The following is a 22896-nucleotide window of genomic DNA, read 5'->3' as shown; positions in this document are numbered from 1 at the left end:
AACAGGATGGGGCCAAGCCGGGACAGTATGAATGATGATTGATGACAGTGAACCCAAGACGTTGGATCGTTGCAGATGTCGAAGCACTTGCATGTGGTCTGGTATTGTAATGCTGAAAGAGAGGGCGCTCTACACGGGGACGAATTCTTCGAATTCGAAACTCGATTACAGAGCGCTGTTTCTCAAACGCCGACTTACGTAGTTGCGTTATACATCACCATGTTACACTCTACGGTTCGGGGCCTTCTAACGGCAGAGAGATGTAAATATATATACGTTAAGAATAAAGAAGAAGAATGATAAAGACGTTTATTTTATTTACAAAATTAAAAGTTTCCACATAAAAATAATCGTAAGAATCGTGTTAATCTCTTCCTTCCATTATCGTCTGCACCATTTTCTCAAAGTTACACAATATATTTGACTTAAAGCTATGCAGGTACGTGTTTCACAAAAAGGCGTAGCACACGAAACCCAACGCTATCCGTTGTGGCAGTAATAGAAAACATACTACACTGTCTCTTCAATACATGTTCTCCTTCCAAATAATAAACATGAAATGAAATACCTTCGCCAGTTGACTTGTAAGTTGCACCTCATCTCAAGTTACACAATGGGAGGAGAAGACTTTAAGATCAGAGTAATGGTGCAAGATGAGGGAAAGGTAATGAATGGAAGATGATGAACAACAGTGAAACTTACGATAACTGCAGCAAAGACTAGGATATTGTGGAGCAGTGTACCAGAAGCTAGCGATTAACACTGCAGAGAGATTTCTATGCATGCATTCTGCAATGCATTCTGGGTCTTGCGAATTGACGTTAGCAATCGAGAAAAAGTTTGAAACATTAAAAAAAAAGCCAGAAGTCCATAACTTCACTGCTTCATCTGTTGCCTCTTTATGTCTTGAAAAGTAGTTTATATTTCATGTTATCTGTACGTATTTGGTTAATTTGAACAGTGATTTTATGTTATGGTATAATTATGTTTTTATAATATTTTTTGCCAATAGTTGTGAGGAGAATTTAATCTTACAATTAGGAAAATATATTCAGCAATTATTACAAGATCATTAAAAATGTAATTAATGAAGCCTTTGCGAGGAAGTGGCAATGTGGTTATAGACGGCATCGTTTCTACTCGGATTACATATTTTTGTTAAAGCAATCGATTCTAGAAAGAAGGAATGCCACTTGCCAAAGTTCTTGTTTTTCACAATTTCTTAAAGAGCATTTGATCCTATAATTTGGAGTTAACTGGGAGAAATAAAAGAAACTAAAGAACATTTTTAAACATCTGATTAAAATAATCGGAAGTGTATGTAGGAACAGGTCAGTAAAAGTACAGACTGAAGAAACAAAATGGTTGTTAATCTGGGAGCAAAATATATATCTCCAATGTCGTCACTACTCTGACCAGTAATTTTAAAGTGGACAGAGTTATTATAAACACCCTTTTATTTGAAGTTGTTTGTAGCTGTTCAGAACATGATCTGAAATTAACAGTGATGAAATGGGAGACATTAATAAAAAGAAACAAAACAGTGAGCTTCCAAGACAGACAACATTTTAGATGTAAAACAGCTAGAAATGATACCATTTGAAACGAAGTATGCAAGTTCACCTAGTTGCAGTATAAAGTTTTGTTTCTTTGAGCAAAGGTAGGTATTCCACAAAATATATAAATTTTGAAAAATTTGTGGTACAAATAACAGGGCATTAAATGGTTGTAGTATGTCCTAATCAGAAAGGAAATTTAAACTGAAATGCTGATGCATTCTTCCAAGTCTCAATGTTTGGGAGCTGGAATACAATGACCACTGCAGAAAAAGGAATGCGAAGCATAAGTGACAGTAATAACGTCAATGTTGAATTGCCACTACTAAGGATGGCCAGTTTAAGATAATTTGACTACCTGAATTGACAGTCGTCAGGCTCAGAATCTCGGCTGGTCGTCAGATAAGTTTGGAAACGGCGGATCTTGTTTGTACGAATCATAATACGACAAAAAGTTTTCATTACATTAGAAAAAACGAACAGGACTTCGTTTAGAAATTTAGACTGCAAGTTTCGAATTTTTCCGTTCTTGTTGTTGTTGTGGTCTTCTGTCTGAAGAGAGATTTGACGCAGCTCTCCATGTTACTCCATCCTGTGCAAACTTTTACATCAGCAAATAACTACAGCAACTTAAATTTTTCTTAATCTCTTTACCCCCAACTCTTCCCTCCAATACTGAATTGGTGATCCCTTGATGTCTCAGAAAGTGTCCTGTCAATCGAGTCCTTCTTCGGGAGTTAGGTTGTGCCATAAATTTCTATTAACTCCAGTTCTATTCAGTACCTCCGCATTATTTACGTGATCTACACATCTAATCGTCAACATTCTTCTGTAGCACCACATTTCAAAAACTCCTAATCTCTTTCGCGAAACTGTTTATTGCCCGTGTTGCCGGCCGTTGTGGCGCTTCAGTTTGGAACCGCGTGACCGCTACGGTCGCAGGTTCTAATCCTGCCTCGGGCTTGGATGTGCGTGATGTCCTTAAGTTAGTTCGGTTTAAGTAGTTCTAGGTTCTAGGGGACTGATGACTTCAGATGTTAAGTCCCATAGTGCTCAGAGCCACTTGAACCATTTTGTCCGTGTTTCACTTCCATACATGGCTACACTCTATTCAAATACTTTCACAAAAGACTTCCTAACATTTAAATTTGTATTCGATGTTAACAAATTTATCTTCTTCACAAACGCTTTTGTTGTCATTGTCAGTCTACGTTTTATACCATATCTACTTCGGTCAGCCGGTCGGTGTGGCCGTGCGGTTCTAGGCGCTTCAGTCTGGAACCGCGTGACCGCTATACGGTCGCAGGTTCGATTCCTGCCTTGGGCATAGATGTGTGTGATATCCTTAGGTTAGTTAGGTTTAAGTATTTCCAAGTTCTAGGGGACTGATGAGCACAGATGTTAGGTCCCATAGTGCTCAGAGCCATTTGAACCATTTGAACTTCGGTCATCATAAGTTATTCTTCTGGCAGTAATGCAGAACTCATCTGTTGTTCTGAGTGTCTTGTTCCCCAATCTGATGTCCTCTGTATCACCTGAATTAATTCGACTACATTTCATTTTTCTTCTTTTGCTTTTGTTGAAGTCCATTTCGTTATCCCACGTCCTTTTCTGTCTCTGACAGAATTACGATGTCATCAGAAAACCTCAAAAACTTTAATTCCTACTCCAAATTTTGGATTCCTTTACTGGTTGCTCAACAAGCAGACTGAATAACATCGGGGATAGGCAACAACACTGTGTCACTTCCTTTTCAACCACTGATCCCCTGTCATGCCTCTCGTTTCTCATAACTGCCGTCTCTTTTCTGTACAAGCTGTAATCATCATTTTGCTCCATGTGTTTTACCCTTGCTATCATCAGAATTTCAAATAGAGTATTCCAATCCAAAATTGTCAAAAGCTTTCTCTAATTATACAAATGCTATAAACTTAGGTCTGCCTTTCCTTAACCTATCATCTACGATAAGTCGCAGGATCAGTTTGCCCCGCAAGTTCTTACATTTCTCTGGAATCGAAATTTACCGTCCTTCGAGGTCTGTTGCTACCAGTTTTTCCTTTCTTATGTAAGAGACTGGGTTAGTATTTTGCAACAATGTGCTATCAGCGGGATAGTTCGGTAATATTCACACATGTCACTTCCTCTCTTTGGAATTGGAAATATCTGTATCTATCTTTCCGCGGTGAAATCTGCTTAGTCATTTTGCACTTCATGTTAATCTCATTATTTAGAATTTGTATTTCCTTTCTTTTGCCTCATTTTCTGCATTTTTATATTTCCTCAAATAAATTCATTGCCTGCTGTGTTATCCGAGTCATTTTGCACTTCCTGTCAATCTCATTATTTAGAATTTGTATTTCCTTTCTTTTGCCTCATTTTCTGCATTTTTATATTTCCTCAAATAAATTCATTGCCTGCTGTGTTATCCAAGAATTTCCACTAGGCCTTGTCTTTTCACCTATTCAATCCTCTGCTGTCTGCACTATTTCAACTGTCAAAGCTACCCATTCGTCTTCTGCTGTATCCTTCTCACCTATTCTAGTCAGTTGTTGCCTAATGCTCCCTCCGAAACTCTATTTAACAAATAGTTCTTTCAAATTATCCAGGTCCCATCTCCTTAATTTCCTGGCTTTTCGCAATTTCTTCAGTTTTTATATATGTTTCATAACCAATAAATTGTGTTCAGAGTCGACATCTGCCCCTTGAAATGTCTCATAATTTAAAATCTTGTCCCATAATCACTGTCTTATGATTATATATTCAGTCTGAAATCTTTCAGTTCTCCTGGTCTCTTCCATCTATACACCGATTTTGATAATCCTCAATCCAAGTTTTAGCGACGATTAAATTATGTTCTTCATAGCTTTGCCCCAGTCCATATTCATCTAGAATTTTTCCTTCTGTTCCTTTTCCTACTACCGAATTCCAGTCCGCCATTACATTTTCGTCTCAGTTAACTATCTGAAAAATTTCTTTACCTTATCACACATTTCTTCAGTCTCTTTATAATCTGTTCTGCTGCGGTGGGTGTTGAGTTTCTGTATATTTTGGCTACGATAAATAACGCTTTCACTACGCTGTTCACATTAACTTAGCCGCGCTGTTACTATTTTTTTTATTCATTATCAAATCTTCTCCTGCATTACCCCTGTTTGATTTTGTAATTGTAATTCTGTATTCCTGTTCCTCCTGCTACTGAACTCCATTAATTCCCACTATATGTTACTTCGACTTTTCCTTTTTCTCTTTAAAATTTCCTAACCTGTTTGCCCAATTAAGGAATCTAACATTCCATGCTCCGATCTGTAGAACGCCAGTTTTGTTTCTTCTGACGCCGACATCCTCCTGAATATTCCCCACCTGGAGTTCGGAATGAAGGCTATTTTACCCCCAGAATATTTTACCCAAGAGGATACCATCATTTAACCACATACTAGTGCTGCATGATCTCGACAGAAATTATAGCTGTAGTTTGCCCTTGCTTTCAGCCGTTCACGGTACCAGCACCGAAGTCCGTTTCGTTGATGGTGACAAGGCCGGATCAGTCATTTATCAAGACTGTTGTCGCTGCAACTACTGAAAAGGCTAGTGCCAGTCTTCATGAACTCCTCGTTTGTCCGGCTTCTCAACATGTACGCGTCCTGTGTTGCTGAAACTGCAGTTCAGCTATCTCTATTGCTGAGGCACGCAAGCCATCTCACCGACGACAAGATCCATGGTTCATGGGCGGGACTTTTTATATAAAAATCGGCCATTTAAGAAACAGTGTAGCTCATTAAATAGGTTTTGTCAGGAAATACAAACAACCGTTTAAAAAAAATTAACATATATAAAAATTTGCTTCGTTCTTTTTAAAGTGTATAGTTGGTTGAGCAACTTAACATACAGCATGTTCTCCAGCTCCTAGTAGACTCAGCCATAACAGTAATCAAAGTGACTGGAGTTACGTTTTCTCTTAAATTAACTCAAATGCTTGTGAAAATTTGTCACTGAAATTTGCTGTTGTAATCAAGCTAATAATAATGTTACTCTCAAAATCTATGAAACATGTAAAAACTGATCTATACAGGAAACCTATACAAATGTATATGACATTAGTAATATATTGCCTTTAACATTAACATTAATTTGAGGTACAGTAGAGCGTCGATTATCCGAAGTAATTGGGAGACATGGGTGTTCGGAAAACTGGTTTGTTCGGATAATCGAACTATACATGTTTATTTGCCCAAAAGAAGTACTGTACAGTAAATTTATTCATAAAAACAGGCATCGCTTTTAGTATTACAAAGTAAGATACAAAGGCAACTTCAGTAGGAATATATAGTAATAATCTCGTACTTGTCCCTCATAGATAGGACAACACGTTTACGTTTAAGCATTTTGTACCTTCAAGTTCACTTCTTCACGCAGCAGCACACAAGTGGTCGTAACAGAGAACATAAGGTGATTGTTTGCACCGTGAGAAACTCTTCTTGGGGGCGCGCAATCCTTGAAACTGCGCGGAGCGGCTCGCCTCAACTCTTTTAAGCTGGCGCAGCTGTTGCTGTGAATAGCTTGGATACTGCCGCTACTTCTACTGCCAGTGCCAAGACGACAGAAGTGTGCTGATTGTTGACACACAGCGACTGGCGGCTTGGCCGGTCAGCAGCGCCTTGTGAAGGCCCTATTAGAAGCAATGTTCCGCTAGCGGTGGCCCAGTGCGGCGACTACTGTGGGAAACTTGGTTTGGGAGTGAGGGGGATGATGGACGGTAGGGTGGGAGAGTAACAGGTGCGAGCGAGTACACAGTTCGGTTAAGCGGTCGCTCGGTTGACCGACGTTCGGATAATCGACGCTCCACTGTATATAACATTTTTTTAAAAAATTACGCAACAAAAATAGTCTTATAATGTTATGAATTGTGAATTAAAATGCAAGACTGGAAACAATTACTTCAAGTTATCGGTGGTTGTCCAAAATTTCAAAGTAAAATTGATGATATTCTTTACGAATATACCGCAGTATCTTCTTTAGGTCAGCATGTTTAGCTTCAGAGATTGCCAGCTGTCTGTTGTATGCCCTTGTTTGGGGCAAACACACATTTCGTTTCCCAGTACCCCGCAGGATGAATGTGTGTTCCACTGCTGTGTTGATGAATGGTGATGTAACTACTGGCTCTGGATGCCGATATGAGTACTTGAAATGCCTTAATGTTGATATCTGGAATGCTGTACGCTTGTCTCTTGAAAGGTGTTCGCTTTCTCGTGAATTTACTATCTTCTTGTGCAGAGGAGGCCACCAATCCTTGAAGTCAATTGCATCGCCTACCACAGTAACCATGAACTTCCCATGGTGTCTGTTATTTCACACACTTCTTTTGGAAGATAAATTCGATCGCGCATTGACAAAAGCCTCTTCTAAACACCAAAATCACCGCCAATGTGGAGAGAAGAATGTCCTCTCAGGGGAAAGAAGTGCTGGATTTTATCAAAACGTCCTGTCTCTACAAGAGCCATTAAAAACCTCACTATGGTGAGATCTCTGTTTTGACAGTCACAGCTATCACTAAAGAGCTGCAGTTCCTTCACATCCTTTAGAATGAAATTGTGTATGTAATACAGAAGAAAACAAGTTACTTCATTTGGTCCTTTGTTACCCTTGGTTTCATCGTAGAAGTAAAAATTACTTTCTCCTGATTTTGCATTGTGAATTTCAAAAACTTTGAGGGTTAGCTGTCGAAGATAAAACAACTCGTGCACCAGAATATTAAACAGTGAAATATTCTGCATGTAGTCATACGTTATAACAGCCAGATCCCCCCTCCTTTGAACTTATTCATTGAAGCTTGGAGGGTATTGTAAAAATTTTAGTTCTTCTTTTGTGGGTCATTAATTCTGCTTCAGCAGTCTTCTTCGCCTTCTCATTAAGGAGTGGGGACGTCAGTTCCTGTTCCAGAACTTCACGTGTACAGCAAGATCTGTCTGAGACCTCCCAAAACTGAGGTGAAATTAGTCTTTGAAATGTTTAGCATAGTACTAACATGGAAATATCTGAACTGATATGTAAACATCTGAACCATGATTTTCACATTTAACTTTGCATCGAGGTTATTTTTCACTTCGGAGAAATAGTTGTTTTTTGGGAAAAGATTCAATATGTTGGTGCATGAGCATCGTAATTTTGGCAGGCTTGGAATTTGTTGTGGGGCCTTTTCCCTCTTAAATCAACTAGAGTCTTACTGGCTATCAACGATTCTTTTAGACTACGGAGTCGACTGTGACTCTTGAGATCATAGAAAACTATTAATTCCTTCTGTCAGACCTCCTTTCTTTCATCGTTGAGTATGATGAAGTACTTAAAACTGTGTCACGCTTAATGGACGACGAATTTTTAGACGGACGAGATTTTTGTGCATTGTTATAAGTGATGAGACCTTGTGAGTAATATCCTGTTCATCTTCACTCTTCAAATTATTAAATCCATGTAACAAAGATGTTTTATGAAATATGTCAACACTAGCAAAACATGCTTTCGTACAATTGCATTTCTCACTTATTTTTCTTTCCGGAATTGTTTTTCCTGAATAGGTTATGTACTCACTTCCTTGAAAACGTACCCTACTCGTGTATACATCTTCATTACTCGTACCTATTTCCAATATCACAGAACTTTAAAACAAAATTGCTGTTATCCTGCACCTTGTGATCACGTAAGATAACCAGTACCAAGAATGTTCTGTTCTGTCTAAAAGACAAACAACTCTTCAATAATGATAGGTCCTCTCGCTGCAATAAACAGATCACGCAGCTCTACCAACAGAAGCAACAATGCTGCCATGTTAAAATTAGAAACACCAGAACAACAGGAGTTACGTTGTTTCTAAAATTGACACAAACTTACCAGACACAAAATATATACAAAGGCGGATGGAAAATACGTCGTTTCTATACAGAACGCTGCGGCTACCCTTAAAGAAGGCTTGAAAATAAATAACTCATTTTGCATAAAATGTGGAGTGCGTTTGTTTCTAAAATGACCGATCCATATCGTGAATCTGGACATAGAGGAGTGCAGATGGCGCGCTAATCGACTATTCACCAACTGATCTCCTTCCTTCCAACGTAACTAACGCTGAAACATAACAAAACTCTGCACGTCATTAGTGAAAGGTAGCGACGTAATTTTGATAAATAAATAAAACATAGGCTAAATCAGAATTTCCAGTAATTATTTCAAATTCACTACAAGATGTAACAAGATATACTCACACTCAGAAAGGCAGAAGAAGACAGACAGCAGACAGGAGATTCGTGCGTCTCCTGTTTTGCAAAATGAACGTCGAAATTAACAGCAACGCTGGCTGTGGAAATATCATAGTGGTATTATACAATTTTATCTTTGCAGAGTGAAATAATTAATCACATTGAATGGCTGTAACACTGTTGTTAACGACGTAGGAAAAGCCATTCAGGTACGTCACTTTGGAAGTTTCTTTCATATGACGTGGTATATGATAGAGGTTACACTGTTACATTACATTAAGTGCCAAGTTACATTATCCCTTACGTTTGTTATGTAGAGTCCAAAGTAATTAATACAGATAATACGATATGCTTACTATGCACTTGGTTTACTTGGTGGTCAAGTCAGAAGCGAGTATAAAACGAGACTACTGACTGTAAACTCACTCTGCTGTAATTTGTGGTTCAGAGCTGAGAAAGAAACAGCTAAATCCGCGAGAAGCTAGCAAACTGCACTCATACAAAACCTGCTTGTTTCCTAAGACCAATATTTACAAAGTTTTGCAGAGTACTAAAACTAATTCGTTTCCTAAAGTTACTTTACGGTAACATAGAACATATGAATTTGTAGAAAGATACACACACACATATATATAGTGAGACGAAGCACTGCAGTGGGTAACGGAACGGATATGCAGACTGGCAGATGTTAGAGTCACGTTCGCACCAAATTTTCTTTTCTTCAGTTACATCACATTGTATACAGTTTAAACCTCCGCAGTGCGGTAGCCTGTATGTTTCTTTCTGTTAGTATTAACTTTATTTAAACCTTAAGACCATTAAAATATGACACGAACTTCTTAAGACACAAGCGACCAATTCTGTTCCGTCCCTGACACAAGTACTGGCAACATAAAATAATAGTAGATACAGTAACATCGTCCGTATACAGTGAGTATGCTACATTGCACATTATGCTACGCACAGTAATCCCATTCTGTAAGTTTGACGTCCAGGCTTATCTTCACAGAGCCAGTATGTACACGTACGAACGATGTTCACCTCAGAAAAGATATTCAAAGCGACCACCTTTCATTTGCAAACACTTTGCCTCTCACTGGATCATACCGGCATGCACGCGAGCTATTACGTCGTGTACATCAATGGGTGGAAAACTATAAAACTTGTTTTACAAGACAGTTATTCTATAAAGTTTGCTACTTTTATCAGTAATATATGATGTGTCATGTATTTGCTCATTTGGTTGAATAGCTGGAAATTCTATTATGCTCCAGGTAGTCAGTGAGTAGTCGACAGGACACCAGAAAAGACTGCGACAGGGCCTTCAGACGTTCAGGTTACAGGTGTTATAAGTGTTGTTTATCGTGAGAGACTGAACTAACATAATATGTTTTCATAATAATTATTAAAGAATTATAGTTTTGAAACAAGCTGTGATTTATGTTAAGTTCATCATTGCTACTGTTCTTGTAAATATTGTATCATAACGTCATCACTGCATATGAAATGTTACAATGAATAAATTTCCTTCTCGCTTCACAAAATTGAAATGGAACAGTTTATCAGAGGTTATGTTGTGGTAGTGGTTGAAAGTTTCAGCTGATGATGACCAGATACGATGAACCCAAGGATTTGGATCAGGGCATGTCGTTGGTTGAAGTACGACCCGGGTGCACAATAAGGTTCTTGACAGGAAAAGTCATCATCGAAACAGTAGGCGCGTTATCCTCCAGATTTCTTTGTTTCTCGATTTTGCCTAATACAGCAGTGCATCATCGGACCACATGAAACAATTGTACAACTGAATTACTGCCACGTAGGAAACTATACAGGTTATATTGAAAGAAACTTTCATTACAGTACAACAAATTTTTTCTTTAGATCAATACAAATAACAACATAATTTCATGAAATATTGAATCTCATCACAAATATAACTCTAGTGCTTTAAGGTCCGGGGAACACGGAGGCCGGGACATTGTACCTCCATGACCAGTCCATTTCCCTGGAAAAATCTTCATTTAAATAGTTACACACATTCATTACAAAGTGACGCAGTGTCTCCATCATGCTGAAACCATAGTTGTCGCCGAACACCAAGTATAACGTTTTCTAATATGTCAGACAAAGTGTTGCAAAGAAACGTACAATACAATGGCGCATTCAGTTTGCCTGGTAACAGGTAGGGACCCAAAAGGCTCCTCCCACTATTCCAGCCCACAGATCTATGGCAAAGTATGCCAGAAAAACACGTTCGCAGCTGGCATGTGGGTTGTGTTCCTGGAACTACCTTGCAGTAACACGGGTACTTCGCCGAGATGACTGAGGAACGGTTTCACGAATTTCGTCTTCTGTTTGTGGAGTACGTGTAGTCCATGGCCGGCTCTGTTACTTGTGGACGAAGATTATTGACTTCTTAAGGCGTTGTTCCAGGGGACGAGAAACAGTCTTATCGGGATGGGGCCTTCGAGAGTATAAACGAGCAGCAGCAGCAGAAGCACCAAAAGCCTATGGACGCATAAGTAATTCAAAGGCCAAGATCGCTTAAACACTGTTTACTAGATGACCGGTTTCAGCACACTAAAGGTGCCATCATCGGATCTATGAAGATATAACATGACAGGTTTGAGGGAGAGCTTACAAGAGTTACACTATATACACTACTATTAGTACAGCACCACATGCCTGAATGTAGCTTAACATGCATAAATCGTTTGGATATCGCTACATTCAGGTATGTGGTGCTGTACTAAAAGTAATGTATATAGTGTAACTCATGTAAGCCCTCGCTCAAACCTGTCATATTTTCACATATCTAATGTTGCACCTTTAGTGTGTTGAAACCGGTCATCTAGTAAACAATGTTTAAGCGATCTTGGCTTTTGAATTATTTATACAACAGAGTGATCGGCCCACAACACACTATGTTGTTACTTAAAATCCGTCTTTATTGCAAATTTTTTTTATTTTTTTTATTCATATGACCGGTTTCGGTTCATTCAGAACCATCTTCAGATCTGTAAAAATAATAATACTAATTTACTATTTCACGGAAGCAAATCTTTTTCATCCTATCTAATCAACATCAAATGTACCAGAACGTACCTGATATTTCAGTTACAGGAGTAACACGTCCAAATCCAGCAACTTTTACATGCTACGTTACATAAAATTGGTTGGCAGAGTGCACGTCATTTATATTAATTGTAACACTATTACCGACAGGTGGCGACTGGTACATTTGTTACATTCCATTTGCACATACTGTATTCAGTAGATCTTTTTTATATTAAAAATATTTAATTAAAATATGTAGCTGTTAAAGTTAAAATCTGTACTTGTCAGGATTAAAAAACAGTAAAATTATCATTTTTATACGATCTAAAAAGCATAGGGCGATTTATATATCTATGGTGCTGGTGTGAACTTGTTTTCCTCTACGGTCTGCTTCCGTGGTTCCCGCCATTTTGGTGTTGTGCCGCGGTCCGCTCAGTCGTCTGATGTCCATCGCCGTGGGCAAGAGGGCCGCACAGGAGGGCCCCGTCAACGACGCCAGGCGCTGCACGCGTCTTCCGGCTTCTCCACCGCGCACCATCTCTCATCCCTCGGCCTGGATCTCCACAAGCAACAGTTGTCATCTTAGTAGGAAAGTTCACACCAGCACCATAGATATATAAACCGCCCTATGCTTTTTAGATCGTATAAAGCTGATAATTTTACTGTTTTTTAATCCTGACAAGTACAGATTTTAACTTTAACATCTACATATTTTAATTAAATATTTATATTGTAAAAAAGATCTACTGAATACAGTATGTGCAAATGGAATGTAACAAATGTACCAGACGCCACCTGTCGGTAATAGTGTTATAATTAATATAAATGACGTGCACTCTGCCAACCAATTTTATGTGACGTAGCATGTGAAAGTAACTGGATTTGGACGGGTTACTCCTGTAACTGAAATATCAGGTACGTTCTGGTACATTTGATGTTGATTAGATAGGATGAAAAAGATTTGCTTCCGTGAAATAGTAAATTAGTACCATTATTTTTACAGATCTGAAGATGGTTCTGAATGAACCGAAACCGGTCATATGAATAAAAAATTTGCAATCAAGACGGATTTTAAGTAACATTATAAAATCACTGATTGCTGTTACCCCATAAGACATTATGTCTGTTTTTGCAAACACAGTATGTGTTCACTGCATATGAACGCGTTCATCGTTTGTGTTCTCCATCGGGCAGCCACCCTACATAAACCTGACAGGAACAGTTATGCTTGTGCACTGCGCGATTAGTAGACGCATGCACGTAGTTTAAGGGATCTCAGTGTCATGTGATACGTTATTGTCGTTTGAAAAAATGATGTTCTGCTTATAAACGACGAGGACAAGGAACGGACTCTAAAAAATTTGGAACGTGATGAGGATTCGTACCATAGCTTAATGGTGGATGGAAGTATAGAGTCCCAGCACTCTACTTGATGAGTTACAACGGCAGGTGCTGTGGCGCAGGACTTTTATATATATTCCAATGCGCTGCACCATCTGACTGTTACCAACTGATTGTTCTCCTACATGTGTTTTCAAAATGCACCCGATCTGTTTTTGCTGCATAAATTTTTGTCTTGAATCTGGATGAGGAACTGCATACCGACCTCCAAGTGCGCAGTTTTCTCTTCAGCCTGTATTTTTTCTTCAGCCTGTTTATTCATTGGGCCAAGTCTACCACTTACTCATTCCAGAAATACTGTAAGGATGGTAATTCATGCAACTTTACTATTAAATATTATAGACCTTACAATAAATTGTTCATGTCACAAGGAGTTTCTCAGATGGATGTGCTAATGTCCTGATTTTCTTTTCGTCACACCAGCACGTTAATGTTCTAGAACAAAAGTAAACTCTCATTACGCTCAATTGTTATGTCAAAGTGATTTGAAGTAGTGAGCTTTCTCATTAGGCTCATGGGTTGATATACTCATCACACTAATTATTACAGCCCTCGGGTTCTACAACACAGTATACTGTCCAACTGGTACACGAACTACTATCACAGAATGTTCCTTCGAATCTTCTTAAAACTACTTTTTACACAACTACGTGTGTCAATTAGCACCTTACACATCCTAGGCAGTACACTGCCTGGCAAGGACTGCATTTTACATACACGGTGTATAACATGGAGCTATGCTCACTTAAACTTCACTAATTTAAACTTTCTTCCCAAAGTGAATGTTTAATTACTAGTAGCATCACATGCACATAATCGTTAGGCAAGTACAGTTAAAACAAGTACAAGCTATCACATACAACACACGTAAGTTCATTCATTTATGTCATGGTGGGCATACAACCCCTTGATCTCGTTGCTTTTAGGGTATTCCGGGACATAACTTTCTCCATGAGGTATGATTGCAACCTTATAGGGGCCTGTATACAGAATTTGCGATCTGCAGCTTTCTTTCGAAGAAGTGAAGATTTCGAGTGAGTTTTCAGTAGAAAATATTTTCCCAGCTGATTGGTCATAATCTTCTGTATAATAGGGTTTCGTCAGGTGTGCTTGCTCAGTGGGTGAGACTATAACTTTTATTACCTTTTCTTCCCAAGAATACGTGTAGAAGAAGATTTATTCACTCATATTTCGTACAGCGCGTGGAAAGAATGAACACCTATATCTTTCCGTACGAGCTCTGATTCCCTTATTTTATCGTGGTGATCATTTCTCCCTATGTAGGTCCGCGTCAACAAAATATTTTCGCATTCAGAGGAGAAAGTTGATGACTGGAATATCGTGAGAAGATTCCGTCGCAACGAAAAATGCCTTTCTTTCAATGATTCCCAGCCTAAATCCTGTATCATTTCTGTGATACTCTCTCCCATATTTCGTGGTAATACAAAACGTGCTGTCTTTCTTTGAACTTTTTCGATGTACTTCGTTAGTCCTATCTGGTAAGGATCCCACACCGCTCAGCAGTATTCTAAAAGAGGACGGACAAGCGTAGCGTAGGCAGTCTCCTTAGTAGGTCTGTTGCTTTTTCTAAGTGTCCTGCCAATAAAACGCAGTCTTTGGTTAGCCTTCCCCACAACATTTTCTATGTGTTCCATCCCATTTAAGTTGTTCGTAATTGTAATACCTAGGTATTTAGTTGAATTTAGGGCTTTTAGATTAGACTGATTTATCGTGTAACCCAAGTTTAACGAGTTCCTTTTACCACTCATTTGGATGACCTCACACTTTTCGTTATTTAGGGTCAACTGCCACTTTTCGCACCATTCAGATATCTTTTCTAAATCGTTTTGCAGTTTGTTTTGATCTTCTGATGACTTTATTAGTTGATAAACGACAGCGTCACCTGCAAACAACCGAAGACGGCTGCTCAAATTGTCTCCCAAATCGTTTATATAGATAAGTAACAGCAAAGGGCCTGTAACACTACCTTGGCGAAGGCCAGAAATCACTTCTGTTTTACTCGATGACTTTTCGTCAATTACTACGAACTGTGACCTCTCTGAGAGGAAATCACAAATCCAGTCACATAACTGAGACCATATTCCATAAGCACGCAATTTCACTACGAGCCGTTTGTGTGGTACAGTGTCAAAAGCCTTCCGGAAATCCAGAAATGCGGAATCTATCTGAAATCCCTTGTCAATAGCTCTCAACACTTCATGTGAATAAAGAGCTAGTTGTGTTTCACAGGAACGATGTTTTCTAAACCCATGTTGACTGTGTGTCAATAGACCGTTTCCTTCGATGTAATTCATAATGTTCGAACACAATATTTGTTCTAAAATCCTGTTGCATGTCGACGTTAACGATATGGGCCTGTAATTTAGTGGATTACTCCTACTACCATTCCTGAATATTGGTGTGATCTGTGCAACTTTCCAGTCTTTGGGTATGGATCTTTGTCGAGCGAACGGTTGTATATGATTGTTAAATATGGAGCCAATGCATCAGCATACTCCGAAAGGAACCTAATTGGTGTACAGTCTGCATAAGAAGACTTGCTTGTATTAAGTGATTTAAGTTGCTTTACTACTCCGAGGATAGTTACTTCTACGTTACTCATGCTGTTAGCTGTTCTCGATTCGAATTCTGGAATATTTACTTCGTCTTCTTTTGTGAAGGCATTTCGGAAGGCTGTGTTTAGTAACCCTGCTTTGGCAGCATTGTCTTCGATAGTATCTCCATTGCTATCGCGCAGAGAAGGCATTGATTGTTTCTTGCCGCTAACATACTTCACATACGACCCGAATCTCTTTGGATTTTCTGCCAGGTTTTGAGAAAAAGTTTCGTTGTGGAAACTGTTATAAGCATCTCGCATTGAAGTCCGTGCCAAGTTTCGAGCTTCCGTAAAATATCGCCAATTACTTTGTTTTCCAGTCATATAATCTGCATATTATATATTTGCAGATGGTTCATTACCTGTTCAAAATAGTCGAAGTGCTTAATCCATCTTACGCTTCATCCATCTCACCTGACGACTATGTGCAAAAGTTCTGATAGTCTGATGAATTTTCGAAAGTTATTGTTCCTGAGTTAAGTCAAGCGCCACCACACGGGTCGGGAACGTTAGAGCAGAGAGGGCTGTGAGACGACGTCGGCCAATTGCCCACAGACTGACCCCTCTCCGCGACGACAACCCGATGGCAGCGCCCTCGACACGAAGAGGACATAAGCGCCACGCCGCCTGGCCACGGCCCAGTTGAAGACTAGTCCAGTTCGCCTACTTCGACAGCGGCATCAAGAATAGGCATTTGTAGAGCACCGACTTAGGAACTGTATTACGTCTCTTTGTATTACGAATTATATACACTGAAGAGATTGCTTATGATGCGTGTCGCCCTTTGGTTGCGACACATCATTGTAAATTTCTCAAAGTTAAGTATTGTCATTTATTTTCTGTAAATAAAATTCATTCATACAATTTGCTTGAATTGTTGTCTAGCGATCCGAGAAATCAGGTTTCCTAGGCACCCCATCTTCAACAAATAGGCAGGATACAACAGTTATGTTCACTAGGACTTCGTTCAAGATGGATGTGTTGTTTAATTTCATTTTCGTGTAACAATATTTTCCATGTGCGACAGGTGAAATTTGAAGCATTATCTGATAGGAAGGTGGCACACTTACCAACTATTGGTGCATGAAAATCCACCTCTAACTGTCGCCAGGGCCCTGTGGCACCAGTCGCTATGATTCCCTGTGGTTTTCTAGTTACTATGTGGTGTAACTCTGTACGACAACATGTGTTTCTGGGTGTTTCCTCTTTGACATATCAGACATATTTTTAAGAGGTGTTGTAAATGTCTTCTCATCTCTGGAAAATAACAGTAAAACTGGATCTTACTAACACCACTGGATGCGCCAAATACCCCAGGCATTATGTGTGTATCACATTAACGCTTTCTCAGGTGTAGTTGGGATACAGACAAACCATAAGCCACATCACGGATCACACCAGTAAAGTAGAACATCATTTTGCAATTAGTAACATTGTTTTAGTTTATCTATCGGATTCAGTGCAAGCAGCGTCTTAACTTTCAATCAATGTGGGTCAGCATTTTGTAGATGTCATACGTTTGTACGTATCAGAGTAATGCTGGTGGTAATTATTATCCTTCTTGAGAAAACTCTGATCATCAGATTGCTCAGTAAGGTCTATATATTCTGGTAGGCTCTGTGGTAGTCGTGATAGAGCCCTACGACAGTGTTACATTTACGTAAAATGTGAATGACACCATAATGGTATTCATGTAGAAACAAAAACCAGCATACTAAGCACAAATGACGTAATTTGCAAGACGACAAAAAACTCAGCGCTTCATTAGATAGTTATCCCGCTTTTCCTTTCCGTAGATGTAATAATTATACTTTTTAAATCTCCATACGAAATCTGTTTTCAGTTCTGTGATGGAGTACGCACATTAACATTCTAATAGTTCTGTGATGGAGTAAGCACATTAACATTCTAACAATGCTCGACTCCCGCAACTAATAACGCAAGCTTTCTGCTTTCTATCCTCTTCGATTACCTGAAATAGGCAGGCTTCAAGGCCAGAAAATGAAGCGTCAGTTACGAGACCAAAATCCTTAGTTAAGTAATGTTCCAATTAACTAAGGCATCTTTTATTGCATCAATATCTCTTCTGCATTCATTGGTCCACATCCATGGTGCTTTTAATCTCCAACAGACTTAATATAACAGTACCATTCAAGAGTTTTTTGGCACAAATCTTCGAAAAAATTAACGTAAAGCAGAAGATGCCTTACGCTTTTTTGTGGGGTAACAAAAATGTTTTATCGCACTGATTTTTATGAGGTATGGAACTATTCCTGTAGAAGATTTTGCCCCCTGAACTTCGTGTCCTTTAAGTCTGCAGTTACCCCTACTTCAAAAAATTCCTCCAGTGTCTTTTCTAGCAAATACACTTGCTCTTTCCAGGTGTGACTCAGTATTAATACATCGTCAACATTACTCTGTCAAGTATTTCGGGCCGTAATAAAGCATCTGGTGCGGTTAAGAACATACCTGAAGTCACATTTAGAACAAACTGCAGTATACAAAATTGATAGCTTCCCTCCCTAAAGGTAAAGGCTGTATACTTCCTAGATTCTTTAGTAAGGCTCACCTACTCTAGCAACTTCTTAGATCGATGCAAGTAAGGTATTTGACTCCTTAAAATATCTGCAGTTGTTCGTTTAATTTTTCTGATTGGGTTCTTACAAGATCAATTATGTTACAGAATCTTCCGTCGGTTCTTGGAAGAACAACATTGCAATAAATGAAAACCACCAGTTTGTTTTTGTTATAAAATATTGTAGAACAAAGAACAAATTAGTGTAGAACAAAAGTAAACAGGTGCTTTTCATTTGTTATGAACAATTATCTAGTAAATGGCCGTCACGTCCAAAACCGGATGAAGACCTCCATTAGTTGTCGCCACGACAAACAGTGGCATGGAAAGTTCAGTTATTCTATTTAACCATCTATTTGATTTCATTGGTGATGGCTATCCTCTTGGCCCAAGGTATGAAATGCATGTTATGATAATAAATCTTAAGGATGTAGACTTCCGTATTATTTTGGTATGTTGTGATAACACCAAGTAACTTTCATATACGTATACATAATATCTCTCTCAGTTCTGCTTGTTGCAATGTATTAATAGTAGTGGAGTCAGTAATCTAGCCTTTCACCAAATTTTCAGTATATTCCGCTTGGCCTCAGTGTGAAGATGTGATTCTGATGCATTACGTTTGTGTCTTAAGCAGTCTTACCCTTACAGTGTGGCTATATTTAACATATTCCAATTGTGTTTTCATTAAATATATAACAACGTTCCAGCTATCGATGTTTAAAAAACATTTTCCCTGCGGTAAACGCAGTTATTACACACTGTTCTTGTAGGAAATCAATTCCTGAAATGCAATGAACCACTAATTATTCGTAACTAGGATCAGGCATTTTAATACTCCATTTCCTATTTTCACATCTACTTGAAGCTGCATCATGACATTGGTTCCACAGTCTCTGTATGTCCATCTTTTCAGAGATGGTTGCGGGACTCGGCTCTTCTTCACAGGATATCAAATCAAACACCCTTCAGCAATTTGACTTCGAAACTTATTTTATTTGGCTACCAGTTTCGGGAATTTACTACGCCATCTTCAGACCCCTGACCGACGTATAGGAAGATTCCACCTCGTTTCTGGTCAAAATAGGGACCAACATTCAAATATTGGAATCTGTAGATTTCTGCTTGCTGTAGCTATCACTTCACCATCAACTGCCGACTGTTACATCACGTGTTAATTCTATGGTTCCCTACATATGTGGCTACTTTATTGACCTCACAGATTTTGTTGAATAAGTTAGATGATCAAATGCTCACCATAGCACATGGTCTAACATGATATAGTCAGTACTCCTCCCACTGTTGCTTGATGATGATGATGATGTTTGGTTTGTGGGGCGCTCAAGTGCGCGGTCATCAGTGCCCATACAAAGTCCCAATTTTCACAAAGTCCAATTTTTTCCACAGTCCAATGTAGCCACGGTCAGGAATGATGATGATGATGATGATGATGATGAAATGATGAGTACAACACAAACGCCCAGTCCCAGGGCAGAGAAAATCCCCAACCCGGCCGGGAATCGAAGCTGGGACCCTGTGATCCAGAGGCAGCAACGCTAGCCACTAGACCGCGAGATGCGGACCGACTGCTGCTTGTATTGTAGCTTGTACCAAATCTTCGTTTTGAACATGGCGTTTCGAATGATTTGCGGTAAATTCCCCTTGGATGACCACATCGTCTTTATAAAGTGGTAAATATGCTTTATTGTCTTAATTACGCGATCCCATCCCTCGACCAACGTTTCAGGATACAATACAGCTGGACTTAGTTGGCTGATCTCATATTATCAGGTTGCGTCTCCTCCACCACATCGTTTTACAGTGGGATGTCGTGTCTGCCAGACACCTTCAATAGTGTGTACCTGCATATGAACTTCCTGCTTCTTATTGTTATCATTGTTATTTTGCATGGGTGGTTAACTGTGATTTGTAATTTGTGTTACACTTTTGCCAGTGTCTGTTACCTGTACTATGACATCCAGGATGGTACCAGTTGTCATTCCATATCTATTTGTGTGAATTTTGTGGACCTCGTTCGATACGTTGCGCATTGTGCGCCAGAGGAGGTCATGACTGTGTGACATTTGATGCTGTCTTGTTCTGCTGTGATTACAAGACTGAGCACGCAGTGGATAGGACTGTTCAGTATGGTTACTGTTACTACCGTTAAGATTAGCATCCTCTTGTATGAAGTCCAGGTAGTCATAAACATACAATTTTTAAGGTAATCCTCAGATAAATGAATCAATTTGTCTCCGAGGTCAAGTGTCAGTTTTGCATTTAATACTCTGAGGACATCAGGATTAGATACGGGTTAGTTGCAGTATCTCGTTTTCCTTATGAATTTTTCAAAATATTCGTGGAGGCTACAATGTTTGCTGTTGAAAGGCTCTGGGATAATGACCTCTTTCAAAATCTTTCATGGACAAATTATGACTAGTACTTCGCTAAAAATGCTCACTCAATCTGCTCGTGATCTCGGCAATTCTCTGCGGTCTCAGTGGTTCAAACGGTGGCTTCGCCTTGTACGAAGCATGTGATGAAATGAATGCGCTGTTCATGAGACCATGACCGAGGCAATACCCCCTTGAAAGACTTTATGAAACCAACAGGCCGTATACTTCTCTCGACTCGTGTGAACACATAAAATAGCCTGCTTTTTAGTAGACTTTCATGTAACAGAACAAATGACCAGGGCAGTGCTGCCTCTCACCACTTACCACATTTCAAGGTTAGGTGATACGCCTCTGCTATACCAACTATTACCATGCCTCTCATCAAACAATGGGACTAGTATGATTTCCTTCCCAGCTAATAACAAAGGCCGACGGGTCAGTGGCCATGTGTACTTGCTTAATACGACTAATATGAGAACCGACGTTTTCTCGCCATTTCGGCAGGTCTTTATCACTCCTTTAATTTGATTTGATTCTGTTTCAGTGACCTCTCACGAAGTGCCTCCTTATAACAATAACTTCACTCGCTGTTTGCTGTACAACCTGTGGTAGTTCTGAATTTAAACTTTCATTGAAGACAACGAGCAGCCACGCTTTTCCAAAGCACGCGCAGTGTCTATTGCACCTCGTGAACAGGTTGCAAAACAACTGGCTTACTGGCAAGAAAATGGCATAATCGCAACAATCTTTGCGAGTCAGTGGTCTTCACCAGTACTTTATGTTCGCAATCCATCAAGTAAAATTCGGATTTGCTCTGATTTGAAACTCACTGACAACCCTCAGATAGTTGTGGATACTTAGCCATTGCCTCGACCTGACGAACTCATGAATCGCTTAGACGCAGTTCGCTATTTTTCAAAAATTGACCTTCGCCATTCTTACCTTCAGATTCCTCTTGATGAATCATCGCAAGTCGGCCGGTGTGGCTGAGAGGTTCTAGGCGCTTCAGTCTGGAACCGCGCGACCGCTACGTCGCAGGTTCGAATACTGCAACGTGCATGGATGTGTGTGATGCCCTTAGGTTAGTTAGGTTTAAGTAGTTCTAAGTTCTAGGGGACTGATGACCTCAGATGTTAAGTCGCATAGTGCTCAGAGCTATTTCAATCAATCATCGCAAAATATGTTTGTCATCAATATACATTTAGGACTTTCCTAGTTCCTTCGTTTGCCTTTCGGTAGCGCATCAGCACCCGCCATTTTCCAACGCTACCTAGAACAGCTGACTTCTTATGTACCGAGCGAGGTGGCGCAGTGGTTAGACACTGGACTCGCATTCGGGAGGACGACGGTTCAATCCCGCGTCCGGCCATCCTGATTTAGGTTTTCCGTGATTTCCCTAAATCGCTCCAGGCAAATGCCGGGATGGTTCCTTTCAAAGGGCACGGCCGACTTCCTTCCTCGTCCATCCGATGAGACCGATGACCTCGCTGTCTGGTCTCCTTCCCCGAAACAACCAACCAACCAACTTCTTATGTAATTTCATGTACAAATTACCTGGACGATATTGTAGTCGCTGGCCGCACAGCAGAAGAAAGTCTTGCCAACTTGCGCACTTTATTTCAGGTTTGTCTGAGGCCGGACTCAAGTGTAATAAAGAAAAGTGAGTCTTTTTCCAGACGGAAATAGAATATTTGGATCATGTTATCAGTTCTCGAGGTGTTCATCCGACACAGGCACACTTGCAAGAAATACGTGATCTGAAAGCCTCTCAGAATTGTAGTCTGTCTTACGGTACCTTAATTATTACATTCGCTTCATTGCTAACACAGCTCATATAGGCGGCACCATTACATCGTCTTCACAGCAGAAATGTTCCTTTTGTTTGGCCACAAGACTGTGACAGCCTTTCGGAAATTGAATGTGGCATTGCTCGGTGATCGTCGCTCGGTTCATTTCGATCCAAACCAATCTGTCATTCGGCCGCGGACGCATCGTCCTTTGGAATTGCTGTTGTTTTGTCACACCGTATTGGTTCGTCAGACAGACCTAT

The sequence above is a fragment of the Schistocerca americana genome, chromosome 6 (assembly GCF_021461395.2).
Source record: "Schistocerca americana isolate TAMUIC-IGC-003095 chromosome 6, iqSchAmer2.1, whole genome shotgun sequence".
Lineage (NCBI taxonomy): Eukaryota > Metazoa > Arthropoda > Insecta > Orthoptera > Acrididae > Schistocerca > Schistocerca americana.
The sequence above is the reverse complement of the archived record's forward strand: the minus strand, read 5'-3'. Positions refer to the sequence as shown.